We start from the raw sequence: 20,901 nt of genomic DNA on the forward strand, positions 1-20,901 counted from the left end.
CTGACCCGCCAGGCGAAAATGAGCTAGGCCTGAGCTCCTCTCTCTGCAGGAAGCACACTCCAGTCACATAAACATCAAAATGGGTGTCGCAGTATGGAGAAGGATGGTGTAGTCAGGCTGGGGGTAAGCGGTAACTCCTCAAAAACAACTCAGAAATATTAGGTTAGAATTAATTATCCGTTTATGTCGCTCAGTAGTAGACTGTTATTACTACGTAGCTATTTTTGGAGTGTAGCTGTAGGCATGCTGTTAAGCACATGAAAAATATACTGTAGCTCACATTTTTAGTTATTTATGAAACGATACAAAAAAATACGATGTAAAAAAAAAAAGTAGGTTTTTTTTATGCGATAACAATTTCCTTTTTCAAGCAACATTTTAGGAACAAAATGTACTTTTGTTGTTTGGAACTAAGCCTTCCAATGCTGGCTCGCACACCACATGCTATCTATCTTAATTATTAGTAAAAGGGCTATCGGAGTCGGTTGATGATAGGCAACTTCAATATAACCAATATCACCAGCTCCACGTGCACATATTTATAGCTCACAAGAACAGAACTAGAGTGTGCAGGAATGTGGTGCTGTGAATAAACCAAACAGAATTTTAAAAGTAAAAACTGTATTTAAGTAAAGAAAGAGCTGTCAAAATAATTCAACATTTCAAATCCTGTGAAATTGCTGTTTGAAAGTCCAAAATTTAATACAGTCCAGTAACGTTTGGAAATGTTAGAATTTTATAACTATAGCTGTCTACCAACTCTATGAAGATTAAACTAGCCATCATGGTATGTCAGTGGTTTGGTGATTACATGTTTTTGTTGTTGGGGTGGAAAATGAACAATCAACTCCCTGATGCATAACAAAATTTACACGTCCACGACCATGCAGAGGTTAGCTTAGATCTGAGTGATGTAAATTTTATGTAAATAAGCACAAGGCGACATTCAGTCTTCTGCATGCTTGGAAAATTTTTTGTTACGGCGTGAACAGATCTGGGCAGAAACACTACAAGAAAGTGCACCAAATACACATGCATCATTTGGAAAAAAAACTTGTAGCCCTAACACATTTTAAATAGATTTTTTTGTTTTAATTGCACCACTGTAGATGTTTTACAGGAAGACCAAAACTTCTAGTCTCTACAGTTCTGGTCTCTAGTGGCCATTCCAGGAAGTAGAATTTTTGACATTTAAGCTCGGCCCACAGAGTTTAGCTAATATATCCTAGTGGCCAGTTGTGGGATTGCACTCAATATTAAAACCCTGCAGTTGAAAATAATTTCCCACATAAACCACAAAGTAAATTAAATTAACAGGTAATTAAAAAAAAAAAAGCTTGTTATTTACTTCCTATATTATGATTTTGTAATGTAAGAAGAAAACTGAATAAATCACACAACAAGCAGCCCACATGATAACAAATACAGTTGGTAACATTTATTAATTTCACCCCATTATTTTTAACACAACATCAAGTATTATGCAGGATAATACATAGACATACTGAGGTGAACGGGGTTATGTGACCACATGTGTTCACAGTAGCATTTATGAGGTGACAGAGAAGCGTGTGGTGGTGGCTTTCTCATGTAAATTCATCCTATAAGGAGAGGCATGAGCAGACGCAAACTGATGTGTATTCTGCAGACATAAACTGTGAAAAACAGACAGCAACTCATGTATGTATTACCCCAAAGCATATGCTCATCAGCATGCACACACACACACACAGATAACGCTCAGCTGAGACAAAGAGACACACAGACAGAAAGCCCTGGGGTGCTGTGTAGTGTGAGCTTTAGTGTGGCTATAACAAGAAGAGTGGGGGATGGGTAATGACCTTTATACAGGGTGAGGGGGAACGTCAGTGTGTTTTCTTCACCCTCCCTTTCACATGCCTGGAGAGTTTTGTAGTACAAGAGGGGCCCTGCAAGTCTGATGGTGCAATTATTTTCACACTGTTCTCCCTTGAAGACTTTGATGACTTTTCTTGTATTTGTTTTAGGAGGAAATGAAGCTATCCCACCAGTGGTACATCACTGCATCTCTGCCCCATAGCGGCTGAACAAATCAGGGGGGTACAATGATTTAGAAACAGCTCCACTGTGGCAAATTGTGAAGTGAGTACCACAGGGCAAAGCAGACCACTATTAGGGTAATGGCTTTCTGGGAAACCACATCACATTATCTGTACGCAGTACTCTGCCTCAGTGTTTTCTTCTTCTCTGTGCCTTCTACAGTAAGCACCCAACCACCACCACTTCTAATGAATGAGTTATCTTATGACAGTATGGTATTCATGCTACAGGGATTCAATTCTTCATCTAGTGAACATAAATGCACAAAGTATTATACACTACTAGTACTCTGTGCACTTTCACATTTGTCTTTTATCTAAATATTTATTTTTTTCTTTAATTTTTGATTGGTTATGAAGGAACACTTAAGGTACTCAGACTGATAGTACCAGACAGCCTGTTTTAAGACATGCTTGTTATATTTATACATCCTGTGATTTGTTTGAGGCTCTGCATAGTAAGAGCCTATTGTTCCCAAATGCTACAGCAGGACGGTGATGCAGCGTTTAGCAATGCTGCCTCAAAGCCAAAAGGAGCTGGCTACAAATCAGCTGGTTGTCTGAGACTGTAGAAGTGTTGAGCATGAAGAGATGTCCTTTCAATTTTCAAACTAATTCAGATGCAAAGGGAAAATTTTCTTCTAGAAAACTTTTCAACAACCTAAGACAGCTTAACACCATTCAGTTTTTAAACAAGCCTCAACATTGTTTAGACGCCTGGCAACGTCGTCTTCAACATATTTTTTAGAGCTTATTTCCTTGTACCGCTTTTACATAATCTGTTAAAACTTGTCTTCATGTGAATGTGAAGAAGCAAAAAACAAGCTTTTTGACAGCAACAACAGAGTAGTATATTTTTTTAAAAGCCTACTGTAACTGAACTATCACAAATAGGATTTTGAGTATTTAGCCAGATGTTTATGCATGTCCGCGTGCAGATATTCGACTGCAAACACGGCAGGTACAGTCATAAAACTTTAGTTGGGATCAAAATGAAGATCAGATATGCTAAGACTGGGGTGGTCTAGCCTGTGACTAGTGAACAAATTGCAACAGAAGTGGTGAGTATGGCTTTGTCCTACTTTACACCCCTGTCCTATAGCTTTGTGCATTTTCTGTTGTGTATAAGTATATTTTCCACAGTGGGTGTAGCCTTAGAATTCAATGGATCTTATTTGAAAATGATTAGGCTGTCAGAGCTCTTGCATTTATGGGCAGTTAAAGAAATAGTTCTATAAATATGCTCATATTTATCTTCTTGTCAAAATTTGAGGAAGCATGTAAGCACCACTTTAATACCTTTATGTTATATGCGCAACATTAACAGTTGGGGTGACAGAAACATTATAAAGAAGTATAAGTAGGGTAAACAACCAGCAGACATTTTGACATGTCACAGTACGAAAAGCATATAAATAATCAAATTAAAAGTGCTGAAATCTATTTAGTGGCTTCAGATAGAAAGAAAAGCATGTGTCAGCGCAAATGCGCACAAGACGAATTGTGCTTGCAAGGTGATCAGATAAAATGATGCTTCGAGGCGGCCTGGCTCACATAGTGATGGGACCTCAGTGAGGTGTGAATGCAGTACATACAGCCTGACAGCATTCTTAAGAATATATTCCACAGAGTGAGTTGAAAAGCTACGAAACCTCCTCTCTTCATGCAAGCTTAAGCAATCTTGACAAAAGCTGCATGTAGAGGAAGAAACTTTAGCAAACTTCCCTGTACAAAAAGGTGTTCAATAATGAGTGTGTCCTTGAACTTTGAGGAGCGCAGAATGGAGTTGAAGTGAACACTAGTGTAAATTCAAGGGTCCACCAAATTGATGCCAGTATTCAAAAAATGAAAATCCATGTGTTGATGTGTCCTCAAGTAGAGCAGCTCCACTGTTAGGTTATTAATAACCGTGTTATCTGTGCATGCATACTTCCACCCTGATGTTTAACATTGACAGAGTGTTGCATGTAGATTGAATTTATTGTGTTATGGATTGCAGTAATGAGTAGGAGAGGTATAGCAGATATAAACAAAGCAATACCAATGTCCCGTGTAATATTTGTCCCTACCAACATATAACATGGAATTTCTGTCATCCACTGTGGCCAGAAGGTGTTTGATGGCAGCTCAGCTACAACAGCAAAAGGAATTACCTGGAGTGGAACAGTGTGAGTTACACCTAGTGACACTGGAATAATCCTTTGAAAAAGATGCTTTAGAAAATCTCTGCTGTGGTATGAAGTTTATTTTCAGTGCTCGTTAACCAAAAACAAAAAAAGGAAAGTAGCTTAACCTGCAAGAATGTCTTATATGTGTATATATAAAGCATCATTAGCTGTGCCAGGGAGGATTGAAAGCCTAGTTCCCATTGCAACTGTAAGTCTGAGAGAGTCTGAATGTGTAGTTCTTTTCATCCCAAATCCAGCTTCAAAAAGGTTTTTGATCAATTTCTTTTTCTTTTTTTTTTACTCCTGACATCACTCCAACTCTCAGCTGGAAAATGGTGCATTACACTCCACTCCTAATGCACTTTTTTGGTCATGTCTCCTTTAATGAAGTTAAATAGCAAGACATCTCTTTCCTCCCAGTTTTTGGGGCTTCTATCAGGTCTAATTGGACATACACCTCAAATAGACCTGCAGGTAAATGCTTCCCAGACTGGGAACAGAACACTTGACACTGATCATGTGTCTTTCCATTCTGTCTCTTTAATAGGTTTACCTCTGGCAACATAATAGTTGGTATGGATTTTGTTGGCTTTTAGCTGCTACAGCAAATATTTGTTCTAAAACCAGTTATTATTATAATCTCAAGCTTCCCTTGGCTTTATAATATGATTCAGGTTTTTGTTTAAATGATGAAAGCTCCACTTTACTCAACAGTGACCCTGTTTGCTAGAACTTGCCCCAACTAAAATATGTCAATAACATTTAGGTGCTACATAATCATTGGCCATAACATGTTAACATATTGGTGTTGAGACAATACAAAGCCACACATTTATTCATGTTTCCTGACTTGTTAAAGGGAATCTTAATCTGCTTGTATTTACCTTTCATTTTAAAATCTTCTGGCATTTTTGATGCATAGGAAGGCATCAAGGAGACAGGGCTGTAGCTAGTTAGTGAATAAACCTGTGCTATTTTTGTGAGCCTGGTAGAAGTTTTTAGACTTATTATGCTGAATTAAACCAGCTAAAAGAAACTAAAATACAAAAAAGTAAAGAGGAGCTGCAGAGTCAGATGAGAACTCTGCAAATTCCTCACTCTGAGCGACGTGTATACACAGATGCAGTGCCAGTACTGATGTCCAATAGTTAACTGGTTCCATGCATTTAAACTAGAATAAATTTCACATTGGTGCAAATATTTGTACTTAAAAAAAATTAGATTACAAGCTTGTCCAGTTGTCAGTGAGGTTCCCTAAGCCTCTGTCATAGTGCTCCTTTTTTTTGTTACTTACCATTCACCCGTAGGTCACATGTTTAGGATGTTTGTCATACACTTATGCTGATGACACACAGCTCTACCCGTCTACTAAGCCTAATTCCACTCTCCCATTAGGTTAGGTTACGTACTAAAAATGTTTAGGATAAATACATAAATTCTCTCTGTGTATTTACAATTCTTGAATCTCTCCTTCCTCTCAGGTTAGGAGTTTAGGTGTTGTTTTCTAGCACCTTAAATTTTGACACATACATCAATAATATCACTCAGTCTGCATTTTTCCAGTCACGTAAAATCAGTTGGCTACGACGTTTCTTACAGCTAACTGTACTGCTATTCTTCTACATGCTCTGGCTACACTCATATTGATTATTGTAATTCTGTCTGGCTTACCACACAAACAGCTGTTTCAAAATGTAGCTGCTCATAATGTTACTAGAACCCATTCCCTAGAACATATTACTCGTTTCCTTTCAAGTCTTTCCATACTCTCACACCTTCATATCTCTTTGATCTTCTGCACATTGCCACTCCTTCCCATACTCTGAGATCCTCCTCTTATCATTATACTACCCGCTTGCCACCATAAGCTTTAGCGCTTCCAGCTCATTGGCCACTTGTCTTTGGATCTCTTCCCTCACATCACATTTGCAATATTGATTCCTTCTCCACCTTTAAAGCCAGTCTTAAAAGACATCTTTTTAAGCTTGCCTATTCTGTTTGATGCTGTATTTTTTTTATTCTATACTGTACTGACTTATTCTATGCATACTGTGATTTTGGTATTCAATTGCTTGTAAGGTGTCCTTGAGTGCCCTGAAAGGCAGTGACTATAGGAAGAGCTACTAAAAGAATTTCAAGAATGATAAGCATATGGATCCCACAGATTCACAATTATTTTCTTCCCATAGAAACACTTCAACTTCTGCTACTAAGTTCTAGAGATCATTTTGGTTCTAGACCAGTCAAAATGTGGACTGGTTCTCAAAAAGAACTGCGGCAGAACTGGCTATGCTGGTTGAAAAGAGGTAATAGGCTTAAACATATGTTCCACGTTTGTGTAACTGTAAGATTTGGTATTTAACCTTGTGTACAGATGTTTGCATTGGTGTTCTCACCTTCCATTGTCTCGTTTCTCCCCGCCCTCTCTCTGACTGGAGAACTCATACATACTATATAACCTCAAAACAAACATGCCCTTCCTTCTGCCACATTTTTCAGCCAGGCACATTCAACAACAACAGCATCGGCCTTTAAAAACCCATAGCAACGTTAGACTATATCCACTTCAAAGTAGTAGTAATACGTCATTCCACCTCTGGCATATTTAGTGCTTTGACAATGACAAGGTCTCAACAAAGTATGGCTCTATAATATGTCTTCATAAGACCATACAGTAATGGCTGTTCTCTACCTACAGGGCTATAATTTACCCTTCATGGTAGAGACTGGGACTGCATGGTTGGCTTTTGCTCTTAAGTGATTAAATTATTTAGCAGAGCAGAGATGGAGACAGAGAAAAACAGATACTGCATGACTATTTCTGGTGTGTGCGTGTGTGTGTGTGAGAAACAGAGAGAGAGAGAGAGAAGAAACATTGGAAGACATGTCTTTCATGTATTTGCTTGTATGTGTGTTTATGTGTGCTAATGACACACAAATGTCACTCTGTGTGTTCTTCCTCATCAGGCTGATAAGACAAAGGGAAGCCGGTCAGTTTAATATCCTCATCGATCTCAGCTCACCTCTTTACACATTAACATTTACAACTAGGAAATCCAGCTCAGACAGCTAAAGACTCTCCTGAGTGAAAGGAAGATGAAAAGGTAGAGAAGGTATCTGAGAAGCTGGAGGAGGAGAAAATCCGAATAATAAATTGCAGGGTGTGCAAATAAACCTGACAAAATTAAAAAAAACCAAAAATTGTATATGCATTCTCATAAACTTATAATTAATTTATTAAAAACACATAAGAGCACACTGATTTGTGGAAGCTACCGTATTATCCCACCATACTGAATACAGATAAGGGCATTGCTGTTCCACATGTGTAGTATGCTAAAGGTAAAGAAGGAGGGAACTCCCAGGGATTTCCTAATGATGGAGGCAAATTTTACATCAGATTCAACATGTGAAGGATCATACCTGTGTTGCATCATCTGAGAAAGGGTCCCCTTCACCAAAAAAGCAAAAACACTAAGGAAAGAGAGCGTGTGACTGTCATCTGGATAAATGTCATCATCTTCCTCATTGCCTCAAGCCTCATCTCCTGAACTGAAGTCAGTGCTCTAATGCAAGAAAATGTGCATAAGCATGCTTATTTATCCCTAATATTGTCACAATTACTCATTCAATTCAATTCAATTCACTTATTGTGAATAGATTAGACATACAACCCGTCTCTGGACAGTTAACAATGGCTTGTTATAAGCTAACATTATGTCAGCTAATATTAGTGTCCTAAAAATCAAACTTTCTCTCTGATAAACAGTCTGATTATTTTCTCACATCGTATGAGAGTTTATTCAGTAAGTGTCTGAGGCCAGTAATATCAGATCCACTTCAAATAAAGTTTTACTAATGCTGGCTAACAGCAGCAAAAACAGCAGTGCTAACTGACAGAAAAGTTCAGGATATCCTCAGCAACTCACCACAGTATCACTGTCACTGCACGGAGGTGAGCTTGACTGCCTCATCAACCCGTAGAGGACTACATTCTCAAAGTTTTTTAGCCTCCCTCAGAGTAAATAGACATGGAAACCCAGCAGATTGACAACTGAGGTAAACAACGGACTGACAGCCTACACTTAGTACCACAAAATATTTAATTGACTCAAATCTGTTTTTTATTCATGATTTATAGCTAAGTGTTTATATTATTAAATTGTGTTAAAATATTCTGTGTATAAAAGTGTTTTTATCAGTCAGTAGAAAAACTGTGGGCATTATGGGGAAACATAGAGATAACCTTTACAGTCTCAATGTAATGTTTTTTATCTTTCTTGTTTGTTCAGCAGTTCTTATATTCAAGTTCGTTCGCTGGATTTTAATGCAATAACTACACAGTGTTGTTATGCCTTTGTTTAGATTTTTTACTGTAAAGAAAGTGTCTGGTTCCCCTCTCTCATCCCCCAACCAGTAAGTACAGATGGCTGCCCCACCCTGAGTCTGGTTGTGCCTGAGGTTTCTTGCTGTTGAAAAGGCAGGGCTTCCTTCCCACTGTCACCAAGAGCTTGCTTATGTGGGTTGTCTGATTGTTGAGGTTTTCTCTCTATTATTATAGTTGCTTTACCTTACAATATAAAGTGCCTCGAGGTAAGTGCTGTTGTGACTGGGCACTATATAAATGACATTTAATTTAATTTAATTATCCATCCATCCATTCGCTTCCGCTTCTCCTTTTCAGGGTCGCGGGGGGCGCTGGAGCCTATCCCAGCTGTCATAGGGCGAGAGGCGGGGTACGCCCTGGACAGGTCGCCAGTCTGTCACAGGGCTAACACACAGGGACGGACAACCATTCGCACTCACATTCACTCGCACATTTACACCTAGTGGCAATTTGGATTATCCAATTAACCTATCCCCACAAGCTGCATGTCTTTGGACGGTGGGAGGAAGCCGGAGTACCCGGAGGGAACCCACGCAAACACGGGGAGAACATGCAAACTCCACACAGAAAGACCCCGGCCTGATGGTGGAATTGAACTCAGGACCTTCTTGCTGTGCGGCAACAGTGCTAACCACCGTGCCACCGTGCTGCCCAATTAACCATAGCAATTTTAGACCAATCCAAGCTGTAATACTGTACCATTCGCCAGTCACCTGACAGTTTCTGGGAAAGAAATGTGGGGCTTTATGACTGGGTTTGACTTCCAGAAGCAAGGGAGAAAAAATAGCCCTGCCCACTTCACCATTGTACAAAATGACCATTAAATCTGGCCTCTGTTCTCCAATATGAATTATTTTAACAATTACATTCCCAATTAATCAGCCACTGCTTCACAGAGCCCAAGGTGACACATTCAGAAAAATTGTTTTGGCTGACCGGTGGAACCCAAAATAATAATGGTAAATGTATTATAATAGAAAATATGGCGAACAGGGATTATACATTAAATCTGTGGCTCCGGGGCCTTGAAATGGTGTGATAATCTTGAGCGCCTGCTGCAGGCTCCAACCCAGTCATGGCATATGACAGATTATGATTGACTCCCATAAATAGGGCTTCTCTGCGGGGAACACTTTGAAAAAAATGGAGAGAGATGATGTGTGACGGCTCATATCACATACTGTATCACTTACTGTATCTGCTGAGAGGTGTGTAGGAGCCTACTCGCAAATGCATTCATCAAAGTCCACAACACAGAGTTAATATCACACTGGGTAAAGCATGGTTTGGCTGTGTGTTAGTTCATTTTTAAGCCCCTGTAGCCTCGGAGTAAAATACATTTTGTATAAATGACTCCAGTAGTAATATGACACAACCATGACACAACCTTGAAATAGTATTGGAACGCTTCTCTGAATCCATCTTAAAGGTACCCTGTGGAGTTTTCTTGTATTCAAGGAAATATTTTTGCAGTCATTGCTGTTCACAAAAAAGTGCATGCAGCCGCTGATTAGCTTAGAATAAGCAGAGAAACAGGATGCCTAGCAGTTTGTAACAGGCTCTAACCCATTAATAACGGAGCTGTAGATGTGCTAATACATTGATTGCGTGATCTTTGCTCAACTCAGCTAATCTGCTGCTGTCTATATAGAACACAGACACATTTCAGCTCTAAAAAAGAAATACTATTACCTGTGTGTTGCTTACCATTTTAAAAGAGAACATGGCAAATGTTGCCACTTAAAAACCCATAAAAGACCAAGTTTTAACCCACAAGTTGAACCACATGATAGATTTTTATTCTCAGGAGACGGTACTCCATGTTTCATGACCAAGTGGCACACACTTTAATATGAACAGGCTCTAATTGCAGACATCCCTACGCATGAATACACACAGCAGCATGTTCAAGATGATATTAGATTTTCAATCATTAATAGAACGTATTAAGACATCATGTCACCATGTCTTACCATGACTTCCTGTCATGTTATTTTCTTCTTAACCACAGGCCGTACTGACTGATCAGAGGAATGAACTTCATGCTCACTCTCTCTGGGGTTCTCAGACACCAATGTTTCTTACAGAAAATATAGAAAGAAAATATAAAGCTAGAAATGTCATCTTCACCTGCCAGTTCATTGTCCATCATAAAAGCTTATTTAGATGCAGTGAAATTTGCACATTCTGAGTGGGGTCTCCAGGTATTTTTTCCACACTCCATAACCTTTGCCAGAAAGCTGAGGCAATCTGTATGCTACCTTAGAAGCAAAACTCTGACACTAAAAATCTTTTTAAAAAATGCATTAAGCCCTCACTACAGTTTGTTGGGTATTTAAAATTCAGTTATTATGGTTCAGGAAAAAAAATATACAGACCAGAAACACCTTATTTCTAAAATGTGAAATGAAGTTAAAAGCAGTCTCTTTCTTTTCAAGATAATTTTAAACATTTGTGCCTCCTATATGCCTACATGTTTTGAAGAAAGTTTCAAAGTTCACAGCAGTGTAAGTTTAGCAAAAAAGTGCCTGGAGATGATTTAAATGTGTTGAGTTTAACAGCCAGTGCATCAAGTGTTTATGTGGAAACAAGCCCTCGATCACTGAGCTGTAAAATTGTATTGTTGCTCTATCAATCTCACATCAACATCCCCCATGTCGCTGTTGCTGCATTTCAGAAATTTAGAATAATCTTTTACATTGCGGATATGCTTGTCATATCAGTGTGTGGGAATAATGTATAAATGTCAGACAGCAATGCCTGAATTTTGCTGTGTATTGATACACTGACAAGTCACATGTACATCAAGTAAAACTGGGTTTCTGTTGTGGTATTAAACCTGGTTTATATTTGTTTGCTGGTGTGTCTTTAAGGGGTTTTCATCATCACTGAAAACTTGCTGACCTTATGGAGCCAATAATAAAAAGATTTCAGAACATGAATCGCAGATTGTTGGTACTATGATCAGAAAAGAGCAGAATACTAACAACTGCACCTACAACTACAGCCTATTCTGGTTAACCGTGGCATAATCCTCACTCTAATCAGCACACTGTGTATGCAATGCACCTCATGACCTTTCACGGTTGTTGCCATCTCCATGTCCTTCTCTGAGAAGTTGTATGTCAGTCTTAGGCCATGTCCACACTAATACGTTTTCATTTGAAAACGCATCTTTTTCTCTCCCTTTTGGTCTTCCGTCCACACTGAGACGGCGTTTTCAGTCAAGGAAAATGGAGCTTTTTTGAAAACGCCATTTTCGCGTCGCAGTGTAGACTGCGTAAACGGAGACTTTTTAAAACGATAATGCCTTTTAGTCATATTATGCAGTCATGTGACCAGTTAAACTAAGATAGCGGAGGGCATTACACAGCAGTTTTTTTGTTTGCTCTAAGTTTTGACAGCCCTATTAAAGATTAATATCAGTCTGTACATGCTCCAGATAGCTTTTCTTTAAATTCTTTAATTCTCACTCGCTTTTGCAACTTTGTACTTTTGTGTTACTCGCAGCAACAACTCCACCTCATTGTTAGTCCATTTAAAAAACTCGGTTCTTTTCCTCGACATTTTGCCGCAATGTTTCAAAGAGCCGGAAAGTTAATAAAATGCAGACAGAAATAACTCAGACGAATCGTCTTACGTTTCACCCGTGCGCAATACAGGAATGCAGCGTTTTCGATCGTTTCAGTGTGGATGAACAACTGTTCGGAAACGCTTGAAAACGATAGTGTGGACGCGGAGCGTTTTTAGACGAAAACGCCGTTTTCAAATTTATCCGGATTAGTGTAGACTTAGCCTTACAGCTCTTAAGTGAGGGTGAAACTGAAATAGAGTGTGAAAACTGCTCAAATGTGTCAATCTCGACACATCTGCTTAAAGCCTATGTAACACTGATGGTTTGTTCTGTCTATTAATGAATTGGTTTCTGGCCTTTCAGATACGGTCCTGTGTTGTGTGTAAATGTTACAATAACTGTATTAGTTCAAACACAACAGGATTGCTACAAAAGAGTTACAGCTCTTGCACAATGCGGACTATGAAGAAGCCTGATTGGTACCAAAGACGATCACACAACATGTTAAACTGCTGGCACATGTAACTAATCCATAAAGATGATACCACTACACATAAAGCAGCTTGATTGTGTGTTTTTGGGTCCATCCATCCATCCATTCGCTTCCGCTTATCCTTTCCAGGGTCGCGGGGGGCGCTGGAGCCTATCCCAGCTGTCATAGGGCGAGAGGCGGGGTACACCCTGGACAGGTCGCCAGTCTGTCGCAGGGCCAACACACAGGGACAGACAACCATTCACGCTCACATTCACTCACACATTCACACCTAGTGACAATTTGTTTTTGGGTCATTTTCATTAAAATGTCATCACTGACTTACAAAACTAAATTGTATATCCAAAGAAAAGGACTATGCTGAGTGCATGCTGGCCATTTTTCACTCATGTATTATTCCTACCATTTTAAGAAGGCTTAGTCCTCTTTTGCCTTCAGACTGTGTTTACATGAACGTCTGTAACCTGACTACCCTGATTTTATCAGACCAAAGTCAGACTACATGCATACTCTAAGATAAGCTGGCTATTCAAAAGTAGTATTGTAGAGAGTAGAAAGTGAAACAGGAGTATACATAACTTTTTTTTCTTTTTTTTAATTTGACACCAACAATCTGTCATTCAGTCATTTAATTTTAATATACTTGATTCTTTATTTGTGAGTAAAACTGGGATACTCCTTAGCTTTGGACACCAACTCCCTTCTAAATGGTTCTAAGTTTCCGTCTGCTGCTTTAAATCACCCAAATAATGTAGAATGAGTTTGAGTTTTGTATTTTGGACATGTGTTTGTGGTGTTTTGAGCTTTGTATTCTTTTATTCTTTGTTGGTTTCTTTATATTCTCAGGCCTTTCTATTTTTAGTGTAGCTATCTGAATTGTGCTCATTGCAGCAGGTGTTTTCCTGTCATGTCACTTCCTGGTTTACTTAGTCATTTGTCTCTGGTGCTATGCTTTATTTTTACTTCCGCATGTCTTGTTATTCTGATTTAGTTCAGGTGTCTCTGCTAATCACCCCTCTGTGTATTTATAGTTGGTGTCTCCCTTTGTCAGATTGTCTGTGTTTCCAGCCTGTTCAGGCTACGTCCACACTAGCCCGGATAAATTTGAAAACGGCGTGTACGTCTGAAAACACTCTGTGTCCACTCTATCGTTTTCAGTCGTTTTCACAGAGTTGTGCGTCCATATTGAAACAGCTGAAAACGCTTACGTTCCAGTATTGCGCATGGGTGAAACGCAAGACGATTCGACCTGCCTCGTTTCTGTCTGCCGTTTATTTACTTTCCGGCTCTTTGAAACGTCGCGGCAAAATGTCGAGGAAAAGCAGCGAGTTTTTTAAATGGACTAACAATGAGGTGAATTTGTTGCTGCGAGTAACACAAAAGTACAAAGTTGGGTCCTTTTCAGCACAACCTGACAGAAACAGGCTAAAGGTCAGGGTTTAATGCAGCGAACAAAACCACATCATCTGCAAAGACGAGGATGTGACTTCTTGTTTTCAAAAAGAAGCAATTCATTTTATGATACATTAAAATGGACGCAGGTCTGAAAAGTGAAGGCAGAGAAATGGTTTAAACCAGGTTTTTCATGCTTTTTTTGTTTGAACAGCAAGCTCGGCTTTATAAAAGTCTGTGGGAAAGCTACCCTTTTCTCTTTGACCCCACACAACATTTTCCTGAGGACTTTATCTACTCAATTCATCATAAATAAATAAATCATAAATCATACTGAAAACAATATGAAGTTCATTTTTGTAAATTACGGTCATTATCAGAGTCACAATAGAGGGTAAATTAGGACATCCTCATTGGTAAATGACTTGTGATTGAGAAGTGGTTATCTAATGCAGCGGTCCCCAACCCGCGGGCCTCGGACCTGTACCGGTCCGTGAGTCGTTTGGTACCGGGCCCCCAGAGTTGAGGCTCGGGTGTGAAATTGATGGTTCTCAGGGTTTTTTTTTATCGGTTTTTAACGTTATTTTTTATTGTTTTTATCGTTAGCTCGGTTTCCCTGGGTCTTTTCCCGTGTGTTATGAATAAATCTTCTTTTTTTTGGTACCGGTACTGGTTTTATTTTGTTGTATTTCACCAACAAGTTCACGCCTTGCTCATCCGGTTTTCAAAACACCAAGATGGTGACTGTGAAAACGCTACTCTAGAGGTTTCATAACAGGACATCACAAATCATTTGGTCTCAGTGCTTTCATTCATCTTTTATACAGTCTGTGGTCCACGTCTGTCTTTTATATACAGACTGTGGTGTTCTCTGTCCAATACTATTGTTGACTACTTGTATAAAAACAGATAATAGATATAAAACTTTATAAAACAAATAGCTAGCAGTGTGTGCTCACAAGCAATGTAATGTTACATTTAAGCAGATTTTATTATTTTTGGTCCTTCTGGTTATTCTTCTCGTTTCACTATCCATTATGTCCATCTCTATGCCTTGGTACTCAGATCAAATCAACCAGGAGGGAGGGAAAACAGCAAGGGAGATGTGGGGGAGGGGTGAAGCGAGAGAGAGAGCGGGAGAGAGAGAGAGAGCTTATTGTAAACTGTAAGAGGTGTGCAGCAACTGGGACAGATTATGTCTGCGGAAACAAGGACTGCAGGATCCCACCCATCCCCCACACACACCACACCGGCACAGACACACAAACACACACACACACTATAGCTCATTTGTGCTTGGCTGGTCACCTCACTGCAATAGATAGATTCCACCCCACCCCCTATCCTCTGCTCAGTCATTCAGACCTGGGAGAGTCAATAACAAGCTGACATCATCATTGGTTTTGTAGGATACAGTGCTGCCTTTATTCTAGCAGCCATATGAGAGAGAGAAAGGGAGAGAGCAGCATCTTCTGTGCTGCTGATGAGGCTGGAGGCTGAGGAAGTGAATGCAGGTCAGGGAGCAGAGGTAGAGACAGGTGGGCTGGAGAGAGATAGCCGTGGTGGGGGAGGGGAAGAGCATGAATGGCCTTTTCAGCACGGCTGAATCAGTGACAGGTGACCAAGATGTTTATCATATACACACATTTGCAGCCTTACACACTCTCAAATCACAATACAAAATCTCAGAGTCAACAATTTAGAAAATGTGGTTATCAGATGTCATTTCCCTTCAAGGTTAATATCAATGTTATGCCGATTTATTGAGTAGAGAGCTGGAAAAACCATTATATGACCTACAGTTGGAGTCCTTAGATCAATAACTGTGCTACAATGCAACAAAAATGTTTAGTTTTTTTTTAAAGTATTGATTTAAAAAGATCACTAAAATATACATCAGAATAGTTAGCTAGTATCAGCATTTCCTTGTGCGCGTGGAGCCTATTGCGCTAATGTTACTCCTACTGAGTTAGTGCACATCAGTACCGCACTGGGGATGTATTGACACGAGTTGTGGGCAACACGCTGCACATTCATGTCAGTAATTTTACACAAGTCTACAAGACAATAGTTGGTGATGCTAACTGAACACAAAAACTGCAAACTCAAAAAAGACTGGAAAAATTGTGCAGCTGAAAACATGCAATAGACAACTCAACCTTGAGCTCTGCCAAGCTGAAGCAGGTACTTCTTGTAAAGCTTGAAACAACCAGGAAACACAATATAAGGTGGATGTTTTTATCTGCTGCTTTAATCGGGGCTGAGCTAGCCGGGCTTACTCGCTTACTTGTGAGATTGCTCAATCTGTCTGTTTCAGCAAGTTGACTTGTAAGGTATCAAACTGGGAAACGCATTTTCTAAACAGCAGTCCGTAGAGTGGTGCTGAAGGACTAACAGCATGCCTATCAGCACTTTTAATATGTAATTGTTTAGTCAAGTTGTGCACCACTGCATGGATATTTTAAACTCCAGTGATCGCTTGTTTTCAGCAGCTCTGAGGCACGGACATGGGCAACTGTTTTTTATTCACTCCACTTGACTCGTAAAATCCTGGCAAAACCACCATGTTGGCATGGCTTTGCGTCAGTGTCAATTTAGAATGATGTTAGCTGCAGGCACATATGTGGGTCTCCAGTTATTGGATAAGGAAAATTAAATCTCCTCCCCCGTGGTTATTGGTTAGATGTTAGACTGGAGATTGGAGCCGAGTGTAATGAGTTGACAATTCGGTCTTATATAAAGCTACAGATTAATATCAATCTTCTGGTTGTGAAGAAAGAAAATATTTCCTGAAATAGTAGTACTTCAAAGCCAAAAATGCAGACACGCTTATTCACACACAGATAGACGATCACAACCGTAACACAACACACACACACACACACCTACACACACACACACACACACACACACACAAAAACAACAGACAAACCCAGGACTATATGAAAAAACACACGCCCTACACAACATTCCAATCAATTTTCCACACTCCACTTCAGCATTCCTGCCTGGTGTTAGAAGCTTTCTTCCCACTGAACACAGAAGGCCGTGTGTGTGTGTGTGTGTGTGTGTGTGTGTGTGCATGTGTGTGTAAATCTTCAGATGCTGTGTAGCAGTAGGGCGCAGTGAAAGGCTTTCTCTGTCAGATCAGCTATGCCACAAGCTCAATTTCTAATCCTTTGCTGCAACAGTCTGCTTTGCCCCCAAAATACAATTCATACCTCTGTCTTCTGTATGTCCACTACCAGTTCATCGCTATAAAGCTGCATAACGCAATAAACACAAAAATGTCATATTTGAATTCATAAATAGTATGCTGGCATGCCAGAAAAAAGCCTTATTTGTTGTTTATTGGATATATAATAAACATAATTTATCTGCAACGCGTTCCAAAATAACGTGTAGTTATGATCACAAACAGTAATGTAGCTCAAAACTGTTTATATAATGGATATCATTACTTACTGTTCTTATTAGAATAATTGGGATAGGGATTTGTGTCATTTTGTAGCTAAAGCTCATATTGCTCAATAACATTGTTATGTAGGTTATAGCTCGTATTGTTAAATAGTAATTATGTAGCAATAATGCAACACAAGAAGAATGTAATGAGTAGTGTAACAACTTACTTTCTTCTGACAGTAAACAAACCATTCTGTTGCAACAGTGTAGACTGTTATGTGCAATGCATTATTGTTTTAAGTAAGAACCATAGATAATATCGACGTTAGCCATAGCTATTGTTTTGAAGCTTGGAGTTGATCGTTTTCAATATCCCCATCTTGGTATTTTGAAACCAGGTGTGACAAGCAAGGGCTAAACTAAAATTTCCTAAAATTGTGATCAAATAACTTACAGTGCCATGTTGCATCCACTTTTGTCTTCCAAACTACTAAAAATTCTTAATGGCAACGATTCAACAAGATCCTGGAAACATCCCACAGAGATTTTTGGTCCATATTGACATGACAGCATCAGAATCAGATTCTGTTATGGTCATTCAGTCAGTACATAACATATGCATTGCTGAAGGAAATTAAAAACACGGACAAAAACACAAAAGAATCACAATAAAAACAGAAGTAGGTTAAAAGAATGTAGTGCAGCTGTCTATTACACAATGCTCACAGTTGCTTCAGATTTGTCAGCTGCACATCCGTGATGCAAATCTCTCCGTTCCACCACATGCCAAAAGTGCTTTGTTGGACTGGTGACTGAAGGCCATTTGAGTGCAGTGAACTCGTTTTTTAAGAAACCAGTTTGAGAAGATTTGAGCTTTGTGACAGGGCATATTATCATGGTGGAAGGAGCCTTCAGAAGAGTTCATTTCAGTAGTTAATTAGTTCATCTGCTTCAAGGTTCAACATGTTGTGAATTCAGAGACGCTCTTCTGCGTACCTTGGTTGTAGAAAGTGGTTTTGTGAGTTATTTGGACTGGATAATTTGTGTTTTTCAGACTATTTTCTATAAAAATCTATAGAGAAAATCCCGGTAGATGAGCAGTTTCTGAAATTCTCAGACCAGACCTTCTGGCACCAAAAACCATGCCATGCTTAAAACCACTTAAATCACCTTTTTCCCCCATTTGGTGCTCAGGTTGAACTTCAGGTCTACATGTCTGCAAGCCTAAATTAAATTCTTTCTTTTTTAATTGGCTGATTATTATTTGTATTAGTAGGCAAGTGAACAGGGGTACCCCAACAAAGTGGCCCAATACCTGTAATTCTCAAAAACGAGAAGTACTAAAAAAATGTTTCAGTCCAGTTATTCATTCACACTGCACATATACACCTGAACTATAGACTTCATTTGTTTTTTAGTAACACTGAAGGTGCATGAGTATGTTTGAATCCACACAAACACAGATCATTGAAATGCTGAAAAGATATAATGCCCTTGCACTGAGTGGGTGGTGAGTAAAACACTGTATACCTCAAAAAATAAAAGCAAGACATGGATTCCAGGGTTGTAAAAAGTCACTCGCACTCAGACATTCCCAGACACACTCCCACAATCCCACAGTATGGCTACACACCCACATGTAGAGTCATCCACAGATAAAAGAATAAAGCACAATCCCAGTCAACCTCCCACACGCGTACACATAAAAACAGCGAGTCCAGGAGAGCAAAAAAGGGAGATAGTGTGGTGTGTGCACTCAACTGTGGCTGGGGACATGATGATGTGTCTGTATGTGTGTTGTAGGCTGCATAGTGGACAAAATTAAGGTAATTTCACGGCCTGGTGCTGCTGACTTGTAGCCACTTGCTCCCTTTGCTACAGCAGTATGCCGGTGAAATGTACATGTAGGTGTTAATGCAGCTGTGAGAGCAGAGACCACTCCAGAACTCACAATATTAGATGTAGTAAACAGTGCTTGTCCGTTATGAATGTCTAATATTAATATTTGGAGGTTTAAGCTGCTCAAGATGACACTGGAGGATATATCTTCTAAACTAGACTGTTTTCCTGCCATTCATGTGGGTAACAAACACAGGATTTAAGTCTCATTTTGGTTTTTCTTTACCTGGCAAACATGAAATCTTTGACTTGTGCCTCTGCTTCCTTTGCAGTGCACGCAGTACTGATCAGCTGTCCCATACAATCAGCCCATCTGCTCGATACCAACTCGACTGATATAATCTGATCTTTAAAAAGATGGCATCAACCATCCCTGCAATCAGCAAACAGTCCGATGATGGTGATGTTCACCTCTTAAACCTGTCAAGTCTCATGTTTTACTCATGAGGTTTCAGAACCCTTTTCTGTTACAGCAATGAAATCAAACTCTTTCCAACTGTCATACTATCAAAGAACATCCCATAAAAGGCCCTTTTGGCTTCAGTAGTTTCTTTCGTGTGTGGTGGCAGCCAGTAGGAGATAATGTTGTGAATAAAGCCATTTCTGACCGCCTGTTGTTTGAAAATGGTCCATGTTCTTACCTTCTGTGGTACCTACAAATCCCTCCCTCTTATTTTGTAGCTTAGGAAACAGACACAGCGCATGGTGAACTCTAGTGAAATAGTCTTTATCCTAAAAGCTTACAGTGTTGGCTTATAATTTAGCTTCTTCACAACCATTAATGTGAGATAAAACTGCAAAAATATGAGATGCAAATCCTGGGTTAAGTTAACCAGCTTAACACTGCAGATTAAAGTCTTTTAGTTTCTGCGTTAATCAAATTCACAAGCTGTGTACAAACAAATGTTGCTTCCAGGTTTTAAAAGTGAAATGAGTGCAGGAAGTACCTGCATTCTTTTCATTTACCAGCAGGGGGCAACTACTTTAGTTGCAAAAAAAAAGTCCGTTTATACAAACGTGGCTCCTTTTATCTACGCGTTCAACAAAGTCTTCTGAAACTCTTCTGAAAGCATAAACAGGAAAGTGAACCACTCATCCACCTCCTACACAAAACTGAGTATAATCCCCACCTTAGGGAAGGCCTACTGACATTGTTTACAAGCTTCTGGGCACATACACATTAGAATCATTAATAGGGAGTTCACAGCGCATATGAATGTATTTAAATCTTCACCAAACAGCCAAAGCAGCCAAAAAGGATCCAGTTCTGTGGGTGATTTTGTAGGGCCAACTATCCAATGAATCACCATTTGTTGACTCATAAATAACAATCATTTTCACGTAACCACCAAGTGATGAAAAAGTCAGAACAGTTTCTAAAATTACTGTTTTGTCACTGTTAATAAAGTTCTGAAGAGAATTAGGAGTTAAATTGGTAGCAGTGATGTTAAATTGCGTCAGTGTGGGAAGCAACAGCCGGAGAGAAATGACCCTCATCCCCAGCCGTG

General features: G+C 39.4%; 1 long non-coding RNA gene across 1 annotated transcript; it reads left to right on the forward strand.

The window, feature by feature from the left end:
- The first annotated feature begins 73 nt into the window (after positions 1 to 73).
- On the forward strand, positions 74 to 19,999 carry LOC120436175. The gene is made up of 3 exons (XR_005610209.1): positions 74 to 123; positions 2,007 to 2,121; positions 19,666 to 19,999. It is a non-coding gene; the product is annotated as an uncharacterized LOC120436175 (long non-coding RNA).
- Positions 20,000 to 20,901: the final 902 nt, after the last annotated feature.

The sequence above is a fragment of the Oreochromis aureus genome, linkage group 23 (assembly GCF_013358895.1).
Source record: "Oreochromis aureus strain Israel breed Guangdong linkage group 23, ZZ_aureus, whole genome shotgun sequence".
Lineage (NCBI taxonomy): Eukaryota > Metazoa > Chordata > Actinopteri > Cichliformes > Cichlidae > Oreochromis > Oreochromis aureus.